The sequence below is a fragment of the Pelodiscus sinensis genome, chromosome 2 (genome assembly GCF_049634645.1).
Source record: "Pelodiscus sinensis isolate JC-2024 chromosome 2, ASM4963464v1, whole genome shotgun sequence".
Taxonomy (NCBI): domain Eukaryota; kingdom Metazoa; phylum Chordata; order Testudines; family Trionychidae; genus Pelodiscus; species Pelodiscus sinensis.
In genome coordinates, this window is record NC_134712.1 from 66,772,297 (window position 1) to 66,793,100 (window position 20,804).

Genomic DNA, 20,804 nt, shown 5'->3' on the forward strand with positions numbered 1-20,804 from the left:
TGGATGTGGCCATGTTTCCTGTAGTCATATAACATTTGTTTACATCCACCAGTCCTGGTTTTCATTGTTCTGTGCTCCAATTTAGCTCTAATTTATCCCCACTGTCTTCTAAGAGCCTGCTTTAGCAGTGGAAGTGTTGATAATGCTGCTAGGCAATATAGAACTCACATGGTTCAGCACCAGTCAGGTCCCGAGAGTGTCAGACAAGGGAGGTTCAGCCCAGAGCCAGCACGAACCATTCGGGTGCCCCAGGCTCCCGGCACATGCGCGGCCCTGCTCCCGCCTGGTTAGGCAGCCCCGTAGCTTGGGCTGGCTCTGGTTCAATCTGTACAATTCACCTGGCATATAACTATAATTTCACAGTAACAAACTCAAAATACAGTCCTACCAACAGCCTGCAAGAAATGCAAATGCTTACATAAAGGTCTGTCCTAGAGATACAGCATATCAATACTGCCTGAATAAATTGTACATTAATTTGTTAGGCAAACTATACCTTCATACCTCCACAGCCACTGAGTCAGGAACTGAGATGACTGTTTCCATAATATATGATACCAGCCAGAACTTTACAGGTCAGAATATGATATTAGAACTGGGTTTTGGCATACAGGTCTGCATAGAGTCCAGCAAGAATTGTACAACGTATTTCCCTTTGGTCACCACCAGAGGCTGTATCTAGACTGCAGGGTTTTTTCGAAAAAAGTAGCCTTTTTAATTTTTTTAAAATGCACCTGCATCTAGACTACAGCCGCATTCTTTCAAAATTAAATCAAAAGAATGCAGCTTTTCTTTCAATGGCAGTAATCCTCATTTCACGAGGAATAACGCCTTTTTTTGAAAGTCCTCTTTCGAAAAAAAGCGCTATGTAATGCAAACTGTGCTTTTTCGAAAGAGAGCATCCAGACTGCCTGGGTACTCTCGTTCGAAAAAGCAGCTTGCTTTTTTGAAAGTACTGATTGTAGTCTAGTTGCTCTTTTTCTAAAGAAGATTTTTCGAAAGTATCTTTCAAAAAAGCCTCTTTTGAAAGAGGCTTGCAGTCTAGACGTAGCCAGAGACTCTGCAGGATTTCCAAAATTGTGGCTGAGGAAATATTCCTCTAAATTGTCACTGTCAATGATATGATTAATTAGCTAACATTGGAAATATATTGTTATTAGTTTTAGCATTGAAACACTTTCTATTTACATACTTTTTTTAAACTTGGTGTAGCAAAATCTGCACAGTCTCACACTAATTTTGTTTCATTTTGGGATTCTAATATTATCTTAATCTGTGAGCTCTCTAAACATTATGGGATGCTTTTGGTGAAGAAAAGCCCCATCCAAATGAAGGCAGAATTTCTGTTGTGACAGAGAGAGCTACAGAATTTTTCTATTGAGCATGTCCTAGTATGTTTCAAATCAGGATATTTTCTTGCCCATTTACAAGTTTTATTCCTAAACCACAAACAAGCACAATCCAAATTAAGCATAAGATTTCTGCAAATTCTTTTTTTACATTGCCTTTTTTAGTTAAATAATAACATCAACAAATGTAATATAATAAACAGTACTATGAATTGAAATAATCTTTTAAAGAAAAATGTTCCTCAGATTTCATAGTTGTGAAAAATTAAAGTCCATATATGTGGAAATAAGTCCAGAGACCTGACTTGTAAATATTTGGTTCTTTTTAGGGTAGATACTCTTAAAGTTATATTTTCATAAGATTATCATTCAGAGAGGAGTAAACAAAGAAAATGCTAAGTATTTCAACAGAGGGATTCAAAAATAGAAGTGATTACTCTGGAAATTTGTGTAAAAGCCATAAAAAGTATGTTCCTTTATAGGCAAGATTGGCATATCCATTGAGCTTCTGACAAATTTTCATTACTGCTCTCAGTTATGCAGTCTGAGGGCCTCTAAACTAGCCTAATATAAAAAATACAACTAATACACTAAAACACAATAATTCCAAACTATTCCTTAGTAATGGAATTAATTTGGCTTCAATAGAACCACAAAATCAAAACCACCTTCACAGGCATTTTGCCTGTGAAAAAAGGAAATAGGATGAAACTAAACAGCTGTATATGAAAATTTTTGGTCATATAATAGAGTGAAATATCCCTTGCTTTCTGATTGAATAATAATTTATTTAAGTCCACTTGCACAATATTTGCAAAAGTAAACACTGTATGCAATGATCACTAGAGGCTTGCACAATATAATGGTCTATAATCCAGAACTTGGAATGCAGAATGTGAACATGAAGTCTCTTGTTTTGTTGTAGGAAGAGAATAATGGAGTTCAGTATAATACATAAGGAAATCTTAAAAAATCTTGTGTCCAATATACATATTTTAAAATACTGAAAGTTATTATACGATTAATTTAACTCCAATTAAAAAAAATCAGCTACACGCTGAATATAGTTGAAGTGGCAAAAGCATTTCCATTCTAAGCCTCTGTTCATTATATATTTCTGAGGATTTAGCCACTTTATATAATTTTCCTTGAATATAGAAGGCTGATTTTTTTTTCCTTTGGCTTTTTTTAAGTATGAGGAAAATAACTTCATTTGGTTGCTAATATGGCTCATTGCTATAGTAAGCCTCTGGGTACCAAACACATTAAAAAAATTGTTCTCACAAAAGAAAAGTATTTTTGTTCATTTTTATAGATGGAGAAACTGAGGCACTAGATAATAAGTTGTCCACATCACACAGGAAGTCTGTAGTAGAGCTGGGAATTTGACTCTAATGTGTGAATCTTAGTCCAGTTATTGATATTTATTATTTATATTAAAGTAGCCTGGAAAAGCCCAACCAAGGCCCAGGGCTCCATTATGCTAAGGACAGTTAAAAAAGAATAGAAAACAATTCCTGATTTGCGGAGCTCACAGTGCATCTAGACAAGACAAAGAGGTGGGACACAGAGGGAATGTCAATCTGCAAAGTTAATTTGAAATAATCTGGGCATGTCTACACTTTAGAGGGTATGTCTATACTGCAAAGTTAATTCATAATAACAGCTGTTATTTTAAATTAACTTTAATAGCATCTATACATGCAAACCGCTGTTTTGAAATTAATTCGAAATAGTGGAGCGCTTAATTCGAATTTGGTAAACCTCATTCTACAAGGAGTAACGACAAATTCAAAATAGCTATTTTGAATTAAATGCTGTGTAGACACTTAATTCGAAATAGAGGGCCTCCAGCCCTTCCCAGGGAGCCCTGGTGGCCACTCTGGGCACAACCAGGAAAACTTACTCTCCTCTCCCCCAGCCCCGGAGCCATTAAAGGGGTAGACCGTGGCCACAGTGCCTGTGCCAGCTCCAAGCCTGCCAGCCCAGAGCCAGAAGTGGCCACCAGAGCCCCTGACCCAGTGTCCCCAGCTCATTAGCCAGCAAGCCACTGGCAGCTAGCCCTCCACCGCTCCCCAGGAGCAGTCTGCCCACTCCCGGGAGCTAGACAGGGGCTGGAGAAGGCAGGCGCCTTCCCGGTCCAGGGTGGAGATCATAGACCTTATTCAGGTTGGGGGGGATGCCCCCAATGTCCATGATGTCCACACTAGACGGAGGAATGCAGCCATCTACAGGTGGATGCCTGCCAGCCTGGCCACCAAAGTCCAGATGCAAACCTAGAAGCAGGTTTTCATGAAAATCAAGTTGGTTCCGCGAGACGCCCCCAACCCTGGGCCCTGAGTTTCCCCTCCCCCTTCTTACCCTTGCTTCCCCCTTCCAGCTCCCTCCTCCCAGGTTTCCCCCTCCCCTCTCCCACCCTTTCTCTTCCCCTCTCTCACCTCCTTTTCTCGGTCTTCCCAGAGATTCATTCTCCCCACCACCAGTTTTGTTCAATAAACACAGTTTCTTTTTTTGAACATATGTGTCTTTTGTTTTTCATCAGGAAGGGGGGCTAACGAGGGGTAAGTGGAAGGATGTGAGGGAGGAATGCGGCACAAGCCCTCAGTGGGGAGGACCGTGGTGGCTCCTTGGGCTCCTCGGGGTGGACGCTTTCCCGTAGGGCCTCCTGGATCCTGAAAGCCCCCCGATGGATCCCTGCGGATGGCAGCCTGCAGCAAGTGCAGCTGGGCTGATGGCAACAACCCCATGAGATGCACTGGCATGACCAGGGGCAGCTCTGGCTCCATGTGGCCGAGTGCTGTGGTGTCCCGAGTGCGGGCACTCAGGGTACTCCAAGACAGGATTGCTTTGCTGTCCCTCATCAAGGTAGACAAGCAAGCGGGGAACCCTGAGAAATGTCTGTCTGGGGTGGGGATAGGGTCCCTTTAAGCATGGAGCTTAGATAGTGTGTGGGGCTGCTGCCTGAGGCTAACTCGTAACCTGATGCTCTGCCAGCACTGGTTCTAGCCAGCCTTAACTTCAGTTCAGGGTCCACTCAGTGTCGACGCGCTATTTCAAAATAGCAAAATGGTATTTCGAAATAGTTTTTGAGTATAGATGCGTTATTTTGAGTTAGCTTTATTCAAATTAACTATTTTGAATCAAGTTAACTCGAATTAACGCTGTGGTGTAGACATACCCTCTGTGGGGTACAACTGAGGAAACAGCCTAGCTCTCCTGAAACTCCCATCTGGTACTTTATCCACAAAATCACCCTTCTAATTTCCACTGACATCAGTGGGAAAGTTCCTTTTAATTTAATGGGAATTTATTCATGGCCTAGGTGAATTATAGAGTGTTTTCCCCTTCCTCTGAAGCTACAAGTTTTAGGTATATAACATATTCTATTTGTCTTGCATTTATCTAGCTTTTTTATGCGTCCTCAATAACTGGGGTACTTGAATACTTATGGTTTAGCTCGCCATTCCTATATTTAGATTGTTGTGTTTCTAAAATATATGGTCTGGCTCAACCAAAAGTTATCGATTTTATAAATGCAGGAATTACTGGTTGAAATTCTATGGACTGTTATGCATATTGTTCTAGAAGATTGTAATGGTTCCTTCTGGCATTAAACTATCAACTTATAAATTATGTGGAAAAAATATTGAATATAGACTACCATATCTATTAAACTGGGAATGCTTACTAATGTGGGAGGTTCTTGAATGCATGCATGGCATATTTACTTGCATATTATTCTCAGTTTATTGTAATAAAAGTAATATTTGTATATTTTTTTCTTCAGAAATATTTCCAAGAGATTCCAATTTAAAAGACAAGTTCATAAAACATTTTACAGGTAAGGACAACTGTTTGCTTTAATTCATGTTATATGAGTATATCCTAAACAGGCATGAAAAATTAGTTGTATAGTTAATATAATTAATGTTTTGTTCTGAATATAATGTTTGTGAAATTAAATTTTGGCTGGAAATTTCAAAAGAGATTAAGGAAATTTGTTCTCCATGGCTATGTCTAGACTACAGGGTCTTTTCGAAAAAGTGGCCAAATAAAAATCATAAGGAACACTACTGGCTGATCTTTTGTCAGGCAGCAAGGGAAAAGTGCAGAGTTTGCTGCATTTCTAACTCTAAATGGGGACTGAAGAGGGCAAACCAACCTGGATCTGCCCCAGCTGGGTGACATTCACCTCTCCCTCACCTGTGCCAACTAGAGCTGTATGATGGACCAGGCTGGGTCTGGCACCCCTGAGGGCTCAGGGCGAATTGCTCAAAACCAGGGCTACTTACAGCCCTCAACTGGAGACCTTTCCCAAAATAGGTCACAAACCAGTCACATAGAGCTTTTCAGCTGCCAATCCAGCCAGCAGGAAGCTTCATGAGCAAAAGCCTTTGGACACCCCAGCTCTCCCTGTGCCACAATCAGCCCAGGACCTTACACACAGGTGAAAGGTTATAAAACCCGATCTCACCTACTCCAAACAGATCCTCCCAGTCTGAAAGAACCAGCCACAGTCCCTGGTCAATTTACGCTTTAGATCACGCTGAGCCAATCCTTTAGAATCTAAAGGTTTATTAATAAAAGAAAGAAAAAGTTGAGAATAAGATTAAGAAGAATACATTACATACATCAGTCACCAAGTTCTTGATGCTGGCTCTTAGCAGAGATGTAACAAATGGCTAGTTTAGAAGTTTCTGGTGTACATCCTATCTCGGGATGGGTCAGCAATCCTTCCCAGCTCTCTGTCCCTAGTAAGGCTGCATCTGGGATCAGTAGCAAGATTGAAGACAAGACGGAGACTGCCTCATGGCGTTTTATATCCATTCCTGGTACCTCCCAAGCTGGAGTGATCTGTCTCTGTTCCACATGCCCACCTCCATTATGCCCTCCATTACGGCTGGTTGCAGGTTTCCAGATGCATTCTTCAGGTTTGTATTGGGCTCTTTGAGGGTGATTGTTCCTGATGCCATGCTAGTTAGCAGAGTCATTAATTGGACATTCCTTCCTTACAACAGGCAGTCCAGGCCATTTCTCTGTCTCAGACAGAGAATATTCACAGTACCAAAACAGAGTCCATATTCATAAATCCACATACAAACATCACACAAGTACATGAATAGCATATATAGAATCAATGGGACATAAGCGTTCATTTGACACCTCACATGGCCCACTTTGTACAGAATTTGGGACAAACACCCTCCCCCCCATGGGTACAGAATTGTTCAGTCTACTCATTATAAAACCCAATAACGTAACAAGCTGCAGCAGCCATGGAGAGGAGCTTCTTACCTCTTGCTGCTGTGGTGAGAGAGGGCTGTGCTGTCCTCATCCCTAGCCCCACCCCAGAGCAATAATTTAAATGAAGAAAAACACAAAATTAATTGAGTTAAGGACTCGAACAACACCAGGTAAATCTTCTAGTTTATAAATAAAGCTCTAACTCTAAGAAGCACAAAGCCCCTTCTCTTTTGCTCGCTTCTTCTCTTTAACTCCAGTATTTTTGAGTCATTCCAAGCCTCCTTAACCAGTGATTAGTTTAATAAAACAATTTAGTTTTATTTTATCCTGTTTCTCTGTGCCAAAGTCTATCATTTTTCAGTGGAAATCCATTTACATCTGTTAAAACATCTGATTGTGAAATTCTTCTACCAATGGACTAGAAGAAAATTCAGCAGAATCTTCCTTAGCCATTCAATCTTTCCTTTTAACTCTTTCATCTGAAGAAGTGGGTTGTGCCCATAAAAACTCATGATAGCATCTACATATTTCATCCATCTGTAAGGGTACATCTACGCAATAGCACATACCTTGAAATAAGCTACTCAATTTGAGCTACACATATTGCATAGCATATTTCAAAGTAGTTTATTTTGAAATTTGGTGCTGTCTACACAGTGCTAATTTTGAAATAAATCACTATTCCGGCATCTTCGTTAATCCTTGTGTAATTAGTTTTACAGGAAGCTGGAATAAAAAGCCCATTATTTTGAAATAACGGACATGCTATTAAGATGTACAGAATGCTATTTCGGGATAAAGGATGTTACCCTGAAATAGCACCACTATGTAGATGTACCCTAAGGCAGTAATTCCCAACCTTCTTTTTTTCAGGGGACCGGCAAACCCATTCACAAACTTTTGGTGGTTCAGTAACATTTTCTTTGTATATTCTTTATGTAAACAAATATTCAGATATGCAAATAAAATGTTGCCGGTCTGTCAAATGTTTGTGAATGGGTTTGCCAGTCTGTGGTATAAAAAGCTCCAGCCCCCAGTGCCAGCCCTAATCCCTAGAGCGGCTCACCCCCCCACTACTCCTCCAGCACCAGCCACTGACCACAGAGTCCCATGCATCCAGCCCTCCTCAGTGCCAGCCACTCGCCTTCAGAGTTCCCAAGTGCCAGCTCCCTGCTCCAAACACTTCAGTGCCAGCCCCTGTTTTCAGAGCTCCACTACACCCAATCCTGCCAGGTCTCCTGTGCCAGTCCCCAATAGAAGCCCTGCCCTCCTAGCCCAGTGGCAGCCCTGCATCGCAGCCCCCTCACTAATAGCACAACCTCCAGAGCCCCCCCCCCGCCATCTCCACATCCTGGATGGATGTCAGAGTGCCCCTCATTGTCACCTTCCTCTGAGGGTGGGTGGCTCTAAGATCCCCCCAGCATAGCTCTGTCCCTAGAGCCCCTGTGACTGCCCTGCCACTGCATTCCAGCTGCCAGCTGAGCACAGTGCACTTCCCTGTGTGGCGGGAGGGCTACGCGGAGCCTGCAGTGTGCTGGGCCCTAGCTGAGTGCCATGGCAGCTGGGCTTCTGCTGAGCGTAGATGCAGTGCTCAGCCAGGGCCAATCACTGCATAGAGCCCGGCTGCCACGGCACTCAGCTGGAGCCAAGTGCTGTGTGGAGTCTGGCTGCTGTGGCAGCTGGGCCCTTGCTGAGCACCGCAGCAGCTGGGCTCCATGTGGCGCTTGGCCGTGGCTGAACACTGCAGATGCCCCACCACCAGGCTGTGAAATGGACATTTGGAACTGGATCCAGGGCCATGGAGAGGCTGCCCCAGTAGGGACAGTCTCACTGCGGCTCCAGCCCCAGCACACCCGGGAGCCCACCGGGCCACTCACTGCTGCTGCATGGGGAACCCCAGCAGGCGGGGCTCATTAGCAACTCGGGCATGGCCTGGCAGCGTGCCACAGCCCAGCAGATAAGGGTTCAGGGCCCACTGCTAGTCTGCAAACTGGTAGTTGGGAACCGCTGCCCTAAAGTGCTGCAGGACTATTAGTAGTTTTTAAAGTTTTTTTTCATATACTTTTGTAAATTCACCCCTGACTTTTTTCTGATTACGGTGAGATTTCTTTAAAAATCAAAACTGAAAAATCCAGTAAAAATATATTCAAAACTAAAGAGATACTTGGAGGCAAAAGGCAATGTTTCACAAAGCTTGCTAGATTGGTGCTATTTCCTTTACCCAAGGACAAAAGGTCACAAATCTTCAAGCTAAGCTTAGTTTAAGAGTCATGCTGGAGTACTTGATGGCATTTTGCAAAGTTGTATCTGCACAGAATGCTCTACCACCTGAGGTCTTAGAAACCAATAATGACATAGCCTTGATTATTCACTCCATTGTTACTTCCTAACTGGTTTACTGCAAGATAGTCTACCTGAACTGGAAAACATGAGGTTTGATAAAATTGTAAGAGGTGTGGAATGTAGTAGCACATCTCAGAAATACAGATTGTAGCTAGCACATAATCCTGTACTTCACTAGTTCCTTATAGAATAGGCAAAATATAAGGTCTTGGTCCATTTTTAAGGCTCTAAATGATGGGGGTTAGATAACACATGAATTGTGTCATCCTGTAAAGTTTCCTTCACTTTTGATTCTTCTCAGGAGTGCTAACATTGTCTACTTTGACTGAAGCATGTGTGTGAAGAAAGAAGGATTTTCTATTGTGGGGGTAGGCAATAAAATGGTGGCAGTTCACCAGGCTTAGCCCCTGGTGAGCTGCCAATGACATTTATCTGCACCTCTCCATGTACCAACTATTGCAGCTCCCATTGGCCATGGATCGCTGTTCCGAGCCAATGGGAGCTGCGGGAAGTGGCACAGACTGGAAACAGTGATCTGCAGTTAACAGGAGCTGCAATCTACCATACCTTTAGAGATGCAGTGGCTTCCCATCAGAAGCTAATCCTGGTGGACCTAATCCAGTCTGTGGGCCAGTTTTTGCCCATTCTATTCTAGTGCCTGGTTCATAATTTTAGAATTCACTCTCGAAGGAACTCAGAGTGATTGCAAACCTTACCACTGTCAAGTACAAATTAAACAGAACAAACAACCAAACACACTACCAACAAGTTTTCAACTATGCTTTTCTGTGTAGCAGTTCCTAACACACCTTTTTAATTTATTTTAAAACAACAACTAAAAACACTCATAAGACTCCTTTTTCATATGAGTGGGCCCACTGAAATCAGTAAGACTTCCTTGCATGAATAGAGAAAGCAGAATCAGTTTGTAGGTCACATAAACTATCCTCTTGTGAATCCAGGATAATTCCCCGTGGCACATTTTCCAATATTTTGTAATACCCTCCATGTATATATTAAAGGTCTCTAGGGATTGGGATCCTTCTTGAAATACCATTCCATAACTTTAGTCAATCTCACCATCACTAATTTTTTCCTTACTTAGGAGTAACGAGATGAAAGTAACAAGAAAGTATTCATTGCTAGTTTTAGGTCATACTGAATTTATGAAAGCGTCAGGATGGAGGGGGACGGTGAGGAGGACGGGGAGAAATGAACATTTTTTTTCAAAATCCATATGCTTCCAAATTAAGAACAATTATTTTACACATCAAATATGTCAAGAGATTATGCTCAGTAGAAATGCTGATTGATAAGAATGAATAATATTGTGAGTCATAAAGCTATTCAATCTGACAAACTAAACTGGCACACTGTACTGTACAATGGAAATAAAATTAACACATTTATGGATGGCAAAGAAAAGCTATATATATAACTTATCTGTAGGAATACAGAACTTCTTTAATTGAAAAACATTTGTGCTCTTTCTTTCATCTCTTACAGATGTGTATGCTCACTTGAAATTATATATTCTTGGATGATACTAGTTACTTGCTCACATAAAAAAAATGACATTCACCTCCAGCTTCACACCTTCATAATGGTCAGCATTGCCAGCTACAGTAATGCCTTCACAGCAACGGGATGCTTGAGTATGAACAGCTTCTAAGCTATGCCTACACTGCCCTCTCTTGCACAAGAAAATATGCAAATGAGGCAAAGCGGTGAATATCACTGCACTTCATTTGCATACTTAATGAGCCACCATTTTGCACAAGGGGCTTTTGCTCAAAAAGGAACCATCTACCCGGCTCCCTTTTGTGCAAAACCTCCCTCTTGCTCAAGAGCCGTTCTTCCTGAAAAAGAATGGCAGAACGGCTCTTGCGCAAGAGAGGGTTTTGAACACAAAAAAACGGTGTAGATGACTCCTTTTTGCACTAAAGCCCCTTGTGCAAAAAATGGTGGCTTATTAAGTATGCAAATGAGGCAAGGCAATATTCACCGCTTTGCCTCATTTGCATATTTTCTTGTGCAAGAGAGGGTAGTGTAGACATAGCCCTAGTGTTTCACCAGGGCTGTAGGTCTGATATTGGGGTGTAGGAAGTAGCATTCAGGTACCATGATGCCTTATAAGTAGAGTTTTTTAAAATCTGTATAGATATTTAATTTTTTCCACCTGATGTATTCTAACCAGCCGGTCTGTGAAATACCCATCATAAACTAATACAGTACCTTACCCTACAAACTTAAGTACTATTCGTTGTATCTCATATACCCATTTTTTTTTTATAGGATAGATTATTCTTATTGACTGTGTTCAAAAGCTTCTGGAAGTCATTGTGTAATGAAGTGTACTTGTTTTATTTTCTTGGCTCTCTAGCTGGCTTCCCAGCACATCCATTGTCTGCTCTCAGCAGATTATGTTCATTTTGCACTCAATGGCCTCATGCCTTGCATTTTTATTTGGTGTGTAGCAAAACTGGAAAATTGAGATCTTTTTTTAAAAAAGGTTAGATTATAGCAAAAGTTCATTCTGGGTGATGTCGGGGTTCATAGTGTCTATTTTATTGTTCACATCTGTATATCAGCTAATTTGATCTACACTGGAGTCCCATACAGCAGAAGTTGAACAGATGTAGGTTTCACTGTCTATTTCTCTGAAAGCATCTGCCTGGAGGTCAATGTATGTCTCAGGGAGTGGGTAAGAAAGTGCATCTCTTCTACCTCCTCTCTCCTGCTGTGAGCCTAAATAAATCACTTATCTTCTCCCTGTTAAACAAAATAAGGGTTCCATTTAAAACCCCAGGTGTTCCCTTTAATATAACAATCAGTGTTAAAGATTTTTTTCCCTTTTATTTCATCTCACATGTGGAGAAAAATAATAATTTTTCCAGGTACTCCTATCATCTTCATCTGGCTTCCTGACCTATTAGCTTCTCTCTCCTTTTGGGCTGTTTTGACTCTCTTCCTCTAACTCTTACACATTCTGAAGTAATAGAATCATAGAATACTAGAACTGGAAGGGACCTCAAGAAATCATTAAGTCCAATCACCTGTCTTCACAGCAAGACCAAGCACCATCTAGATCATCCCTGACAGATGTTTGTCTAACCTGTACTTAAATATCTTCAATGATGGCAATTCCACAACCTTCCTACACAATTTATTCCTGTGCTTAACCACCCTGACAGTTTTTTCTTAAGGTCCAATCTAAACCTCCTTTGCTGCAATTTAAGCCCATTCTTTCTTGTCCTATCATCAGAAGTTAAGGAGAATATTTTCTCTCCCTTCTCCTTGTGACATCTTTTTAGGTACTTAAGTCCTCCTCAGTTTCTGCATATTTCTGCCATGCAAATAGAAGACACTGATCATATGCGCAGAGTAGGAAGCACAGCTAGGAACATGTCATGAATCCAAAATAGCAAAGGCAAAGCAATTACCTTTCTTTATGCCTAACTCTGAAACATAATGAGTAGCTGAGGATGCATAGATCTTTGCCAGAGGCATTTCGCAGGATTGGGCCCCATCTTATTAAAAAAGTTTAATAAAACAAATCCTTAATAAAATCAAAGTCTTACATACCAGCTAGAACCATCTGAAGCTGTAGTCTAATTATTTTAGCTTTGCTGGGCTTAGAAACTTTATTTGTTTAAAATACTGCTTCTTTAGAGATAAGTTACAGCAGCCAATGAATTATGTCATATTTATTCCTTCTGAGTCCATGTACTGTATGTTGAGCTAAGTGGGCTTTGTGGTAGTGGTACAAAATTTGACTGTTAGCTTTGGACTTGTTTCTGGGACATCAAGACAAAAAACTGTTTTACTTTCAAAGAACTGTGTTCCTGACACACTAACCATGATCATATTCAGTGAAAGAATGTATGATAGCACTTCATAACAGTGATTAAAAAGGAAACGTGTTAAACAGAAAAAAGCAAATTGGAGAAAGTTTAGTGATAAAAATATATTGACTTTGGAATTTAAAATTTCCCATCACCTTCACAACAATTTATATGTAAATCTCTTTCGGATAGTTTATGGCATCATAATCAGATTACAATGTAATTGTTTAAATTGTATTAACAGATTAACCATAATTATTTTAAGGCTGTAAAACAGTAGCAATTGTGTTGCCTCAGACTTGGTTTTTTTCAATAGTAATGTTTTAGGCAGGAGCAGGCAAATACCGGGCCTTTGGGCCAGATCCTGTGTGCCACTGCCACTGCTATATTTACCTTTGCCTTCACAGGTACAGGTGATTGCAACTCCTATTGGCTGTGGATTGCCATTTTCAGACATTGGGAACTGCAGGAAGTGGTGTCCTGGTTTGTGCTGCTTTCTGCAGCTACTATTGGCTGGGAACAGCAATCCGCAGCCAACAGCAACTGCAATTGCCAGCACCTGTGGAGGCGCAGGTAAATATAGTGGTGGTGGCCCACCAAAGGCTAACCCTTGAAAACCACCATCATTTTATTGGCCACCCCGGTCTTAGGCAAACAGATCTGTTTCTGAAGATTGTGTGTTTTTTCTGCAAGAAAGTTGAAGCAGGAGGATTTAAATAAATGTGAACTAGCTATCATGCAGGTTTTGAAATGTTCAAGCATTTCCTTTGGTTGTTAACTGCTGTTTGTTATCTAACAGGGCCAGTCTCCTTCTCAGCTGAGTGTAGCAAGCATTTCCATCGACTCTATCACAACACAAGGGATTGTTCAACACCAGCTTGTAAGTAACAGATTATACAATTTTTAGCATTAACAGCAGTGTTAGCCTATTTATGAACATGCTTGTTTTGACTCCTGAGGGTATGTCTGTACTATGAAGACTATGCCAGCATATTTCTGTGATGTGGATGTAGCCGACACCAATGGACAGATTTGTTTTGTTGTTGCGGGACCCACCTGCCCAAATGAAGTTAGCTGTATTAATGGAAGGCCTCTTCCATGAACATAGTTGTTTACACTGGGGGTTATGTTGTCATATCTGCATCAGTTGAGATGTGTCTTTTTCCAAATCCCAAACTAACATAACTAGACTGATGTAGCTTTTCAGTGTAGATCAACACTAAATGTCTGCCGTTCTAGGAATAATCATAAACTTTACTTATGCAATTGGTTGTTATTCCAGTGTCATACCATGGGAAAAATACAGGGTCTGATTAGTTCATTACCTTCATCTTTTTCGTGCTAATGTAATTCCATTAACTTCAATAGAGTTGCTCCTAAATAGGAATAGGGCTACTAGTGAGAGGAGACCAGGCTTCTGGAGATGGATACATTGTAGCAATAAAGTGCCACATTTTGAGAAGAGTTTGCTGTAATTATATCCACACCTTAAAGAATGAAAGCCAATGAACTACCAATTTTCATTAGGTTTTTCCAAATAATTCCAGTAAGAAGAGAATCATTGCTTACACTACATGCCCAGTCCTACTGTCCTTACTGAGCTAAAATTCCCAATGGGAGTCAACAGGCATTTTACCTGAATAAGAACTCAAGGCCAGATCTAAATATGTCAGAGCTTTGTTTAAGAAAAAAAATATAAATAATGTACTAAAAGAAAAAAATGGAACCTCTAAAAAGGAAATTGTTCTAGTACACCTGTATTAGGTGTACTAGAACAATTTCCTTTTTAGATGTTCCATTTTGGGGGTGGGGGCAATAAAATGGTGGTGGTTCACCAGGGCTAGCCCGTGGAAGACTGCTGCCACTATTTTTATCTGTGCCTCCACAGGTACAGGTGATTGCAGCTCCCATTGAATGTGGATCACCATTCCTGGCCGATGGGAGCTATGGGAAGCAGCGCAGACCAAGACACTATGTCCTGCAGCTCCCATTGGCCAGAAATGGTGATCCTTGGACAATAGGATCTGCAATCACCTGTACCTGTGGAGATGCAGGTAAATATAGTAGAGGGGGCCTAATATTGGCAGACGAGATCCAGCTTGTGGACTCGTATTTACGCACCCCTACACTAGTACAACTCAAAGGAAAAGAGAAACTGACCGGCAACGAATAGCACTGTTTATATACAACATGTAAATCTATTAGTCATGCAAAACCTCATACTTGCAGACTTAGGAAATCATCAACCATTAGTACTTCACAGAACCTCACTATCAGAGCAGCCAACTCTTAACTTTATTGAGTAATACAAGGTCTCCAACCCTTATGCTGAGTAGAATTAGGAATATAGAAATCCAGGTCTGATCTCATAAAGAATAAATAATTGTGTTAATTGTAATATAACTACTTCCTCTTTCCTGTCGTGTATAGAACTTGAGTGATATCCTTTTAATTAGTTTGTGACCTCATATTTTCTGTGAACAGGAATTTATATATGGCCTTGGGTGTTATATGTTTGTTAAATACAATTATTTGGATCCACAGAGCCATGTGATTCCTTCATGTTATATAGATTGCTTTTTTGGTTCTCATACAATGTCCCCTATTGTTTAACACAATGGTGTATCATAGATGTGTGATGAACCACAAAGTTGTAATAAGCCAATGTTATCATTTTTCAACCAGCATAAATAATTTCTTGTATTTCCAACAAAAAATGTCATTGTACAGTTCACATAAGCCTAGTTCCCACTCAGAATATTAATGTTATTCACTCAAAAAACATGGTAATTTGATGATTCATTATTATTTTGAATGGTTTTACTTTATAGATTACAAAAGGTGTGCAAGATTACTAACAAGGTTGGCAATGAGCCCTTTGTGTACACAACCATAAAAAGTTTGCTGTGTAAGTATCCTTTTTCTTCACCTGCTCCTTATTTTTCTATGACATAGTAATTTTTTTCTCTATACCTTTCACTTGTTATCTATACAACAAACAAATGTGGTAGTGTTTATAACCCACTGCTTTGGTATTAATGTTCTCTATTGCAAATTAACATACAGACCTGTCCTGCATCTCTTATACATGCTTCGATGTAATATTCTTACATTACCTCATGGTTCCGTATGATGTTTTTGGCACAAAATAATTATAGCTGAGATGATCCACTTACATGGAAATATCTGAGAGAGAACCTGAAAAAGTTGAGGAGGGTGGGGAATCTGAAACTCACTCACAGTATTTCCTCCAGATTCTTCCTTTCATATGGCAGTTGCCCCTCCATGGAAAACAAAAGAGGAAGTCAGATTCCTAAATCCACATCTGGCACCCCTGGCATCTGTATGGATCCCAGGTGGGGGCAGAATCCCTTAGAACAGGGCTGGGCTATTAAATGACATATGTTTGCCAGGGTTAGTCTCTGGTGGCATGGGTAGTGGGTGAAGGTCAGGCTGGGGGAAGCAAAACCTCTGCCCTGCCCCCAGCCCTGCCCCTTCTGCCCAAGCCTCACCCCCCACAGGAGCCACGCCCCTATAGCACCATGTGGGATGGCACACAGCCCCAGCTGCTCTGGTCCTGGACCATGGGAAGGGTAGGCAGTGCATGGCCCCAGCCTGCTAGCCACCCCAGAGCATGGGGAGAGTGGAAGGCATGCGGCCATAGCTTCCCACCTTCACTAGAGCATGGGAAGGGTGAGTGCTCATGGCCAGGTATGTCTACAATAGGCATTGTGGGAGCAGAGTATGGGTGGAGCCAGGCTGATGGCAGGGAAGACATTGCCTTCCCAAACCTATTATACCTCCTGCCCCTGCCTGGATGACTATCGTTGCTATATTTACCAGCAACTCCAGTTCCCATCATCCAGGAATGGCAATGTGAAGCCAACAGGAGCTGCAATTGCCCATACCTGCAGAGGCACAGGTAAATATAGCAGTAGTGGCATGACAGGGGCTAATCCTGGCAGATTGGATCCAGCTCATGGGACGGTATTTGCCCACCCCTCCCTTAGAGGCATAGTGAAATATGTTCTTCACCTTTGCACCAGATCCTGGGCTGTTTAAAACTCCAAAGCTTGCCCCAGGAGTCAGCATGAAAGAGGGTTTGAATTCATGGACATGGTGATGTTGGGGGAACACTGAAAACATGGTACAGCCTAAGGTTTTATTAACTCTTAGACAGCAATCTTTCTGAGAACCAATCCATTCCCATCTTTATGGCTAATTATGGAATACAGTGTTACAAATTGGAAGAAAACAACACAGATTTTTGAAATAATGTCACTCGAGTACCTAGATTCTCAGAAGAATGTTAAAAATGTTCACATTTTCATGCTGATTGTTAAAAACTACTCATTATATTCAATAAATATCAAACTCTGATATATATGTTTGTTTAAATATCGTCTACTGGTGTTCACTTCTTATTATACCCAAACAATGCTTGCAAAGCAGTTACCACAAGGTAGAATGATTTAAAAAACTATCTCCCTTTAAATATGCAGTGATAGCCTTAAGATTTAGAAAGCAAATGGAAAGGAAACAAGGAAAGAAGAGCTACCTTTGCTCATTCCTAAGTGAAGATGGGAAGATATAAGGGTTCAAGGGAGAAAAGCTTAGAAAAATATGGCAATATCTTAGTGTTGGAAGACACGAGAAGCTCTTACTTCTGTCCCTGTATTTTTTATTGTCCTTGTTTAAACCAGATCATTGCTAACTCAGGATGCTTTGCACCATTGCGACAGCACACCAGTGTTTCTAGTCATTGTCTCCTCGCTTTGACTAGAAAAAAGTATATTTTCTAAAATCTGTTTTCTTTGTATCTTTATTTTCATTTTCTTACTGTATGTCTCTCTAATATTTATCTTCCACCTTACTTGATTCTATTTTTGTTGTTGTTTTCTGTTCTTTTCTGACTCTTACATTATATCTGACTGGTCTATTGACCCCTTCTTTCTCAATCTCTCTCTCACTCTCTGTCTCTTCTTCCTCTTCTCTAGCTCTTCTTTCCTCCTCTACATCTTTTTATTACCACTCCCCTCACCCCAGCTCTCTGAAGGACTATCCAACTGATTGTTCTGTGTTCTCATTCTTCTCTTCTTATGCTCTTCCAAGTAGAAGAGATGAAGACGTTTGCTATAGTCTCAGTGCAGGCTTGTTCTCCAGAAGTTTATGACCTTCTGCTTTACTCTTGAAAACAGAGTAAGGAGATCCAAAGTAGCTCCTGATTTATGACCCAGCTATCCTAATTGACTTGCCAAATGGACAGAAAGTGAATCCAAAGAGCTGATTTGGAAGTTGGAAGGAGAGGCAACGTGAACAGTTTCCTACTCCTTATGTCCTCTTTAATGAGCAGTTGGGCTCATTAAGTAAAGGTTAGAGGGGAAAAAAAGTATAACAGGAAGATAAAATCAGAGGTCTGAGTCTTCCATGCCTTCCTCTCTTCTTCCAGGTTCTATTCTGCTGCAGGGGTGCTCTATGCTTCCCCTTTTCCAATCTCAGTATCTTATAGCAGCTGAGGCTTTTTTCTTGGAGGATAAAGGATAAGTTTGTCCTAACTTCCTCTGCTACCCAACATGCAGTGTAGAGTGTTTTGCTTGCTCCCTCACCAAGCCTCAGTGGGCAGGACTGATGCTTCCTTATCCCGTTAGTTGAGGATTTAATTGGTGTGATTTTTCCTCCCTCCTGCTGACTCTCATAAGATCACAGGCAATGCTTCCTGCAGCAGATGACAGGATCATTCTTGTCTCCTATGTAGGGCTTCCTCCTTATTATTATACCCGATAGAGCCCTTTGGGTTCTCTTCATGCAGAACCCAGAGGGCCCTAACCTAGCCTCAAATATTTAAGTACTTCCCCCTTCCTAATATTAAAAATAGGCCAATTTTATGATGTAAGTGACCATCATGATCATTTTAAGAAAACCAGCAGCTGCAATACAGAGGAGCATAAACTTATTCTCCCCTTCTTCCCCCCAGTTTATACGCCCCAGAAAAAAAGGGGTGGAATGGTATTTATACATTATGGTTCAAGCTCTCTTTTGAAAATCCCAACCTTTCCTTCTAAATGTGTATTACCCCAACCATTCCTGGAAGGGTTGTACAAAGGTTTCCTCTGCTTTCATTTCAGGACCATGGAGAAGTCTATTGATGTGATACAATGTGTGTATATTGCTTAGGTGAGCTGCTTGCTTGGTCACAAAATGACAATACAGGAAGGCATTTAGGGATATAGTTTATATGAAGAATGCTCATGTGGCTGCCATTACAATCTTTAGAGTTTTGTCTAATTTAAGTCACTGTGGTCTGTTGCAGAATAGGGAATACTGTACTTGGAAGTGGCAATAATAAAGATTTTAATGGCACCTACTGTATAGAAATGCATTTGTACTGTATGCATGAGAAACTTTCCTGAAAGTTATAGCATGCATTTAAACCGTGTATCGCCATTAGTCAGGATTTGCAGTTTCAAAACTCATTAGTGCTCACAGCAGGAGGGGAAGACCCACCAGCATCACAGAGTTAATCTAAAGGTTTCTTCAAATCTAGAGGTTACTTCAATTCACACAAAATTGTAATTTGTAAACCAATTTATATTAAGCCAATCACATCAGTGTTGTGCAGTTCTGAAGATAGGTGCATAATGGCATGTTTGTTCTTCTTGCAGACCTTTCTACTTTGAGAGAACTCTGATTTGCCAAGAAAGTGCCTTGAAATCTTCCTCAAGATAATAGAGAAGATATCTTTTATCTTTTTGATTTGCAGCATTGTTTTGTTACTAGATGCATTTTATTTTCATATGTTGGACATTCCATATTTGTGTGAAGGAAACATTATTTTATTTTAATTTGTAAATTTGTTGCCAATAGCTCAAATAAGCCAATTATTTAAATTTGTTGTATATAAAGAATAATAATATACAAATTAAATATTATCATATGCAGAGAGGTTGATTAGTTTTTGCTGTTGATTATCTTGTTCCAATGTATTTACACCATTTTGCTCAGGCTCTTACTTTCATTATTTGCACTAACTTGAAATGCAAGTCTATGTAACTGAAATCTGAATAAGCTGTAAGTGGGAAGTTCTACTTTCAATGGAAGATACTGTATATTATGAAGCTTTGTTAATATATATATATATTATTGCGCATAAGAAAATAATGCCCAGAAATGCACCTTGCTTTCAGGAACATTTGTATAGCTATTCTGGATTATCATCAGTTACATTTGTACTGGCACTTATGGAAAGAGTTGCAAATAATGTAAATACTATAAACGACTGGAAGACTGCAATGCAGTTTTGGTGGAATAAAGAATATAAAAATAACCTGTTCTAATTTATTGTTATTGACTCATTTAATGGAGTTGGGACTTACATCTGAAATACTTTATCTCTGTAGTAACAGAACACTAATGTAATGCTGGAGAATATGAACTAGCATCCTGTTAAGATATCTAACCCTTGATTATACTTAGGATACGACCAATGTTCCCTCTAATCTTTTCCATCTATGAGCATGTTTTTTCCATCCATGTTCAGAATAAATATTTGATGTGCACTGAAGTATGTGCATGTTTGCACCACCAGTAGAAACAAAAACCCTAACAGTGGGCACTCTGCTAATCAGCTGGGCAGCATATGAATCTCTCCCAAGTGGCCACACAAGTGCACAGCCTACAGGGAACACTGGATATAATTTTTACAACATTTGTTTCCTAAAAGCTAAATTTTGCCCATGTGTTTAGTCTGCCATGGATTAAGGACATAAATATGAGTACAGAATGCATCTATGATGCACAATGAACAAGGCATAAGGCTAAAGACTGACACTGCCCATGATAGTAGAAATACTTTCACAAAAGTAATGCCAAAGATGAAAATGATTGTACTGCGAGGGGCATGCTTGGAAGGAACAAACCCAGCTAGCAGGCCACCAAGCTGCAGTAAGGACTATGCACTAGGCCAATTCAATATCCCATCCTGCACTGGAAAAGCAAGATTTATATTTCACACTGTGTACTGTAT

At 40.5% G+C, this 20,804-nt stretch overlaps 1 long non-coding RNA gene across 1 annotated transcript in view; it reads left to right on the forward strand.

Moving 5' to 3' along the window:
- The window catches only part of LOC102463279 (ALK and LTK ligand 1), a 52,152-nt gene extending 32,070 nt beyond the window's left edge, over positions 1-20,082 (forward strand). The window contains exons 2-5 of the long non-coding RNA XR_012901462.1: positions 5,137-5,190; positions 13,581-13,661; positions 15,613-15,689; positions 19,444-20,082. This is a non-coding gene — a long non-coding RNA (ALK and LTK ligand 1). The remainder of the gene's footprint in view (positions 1-5,136; positions 5,191-13,580; positions 13,662-15,612; positions 15,690-19,443) is intronic.
- The last annotated feature ends 722 nt before the right edge of the window (positions 20,083-20,804 follow it).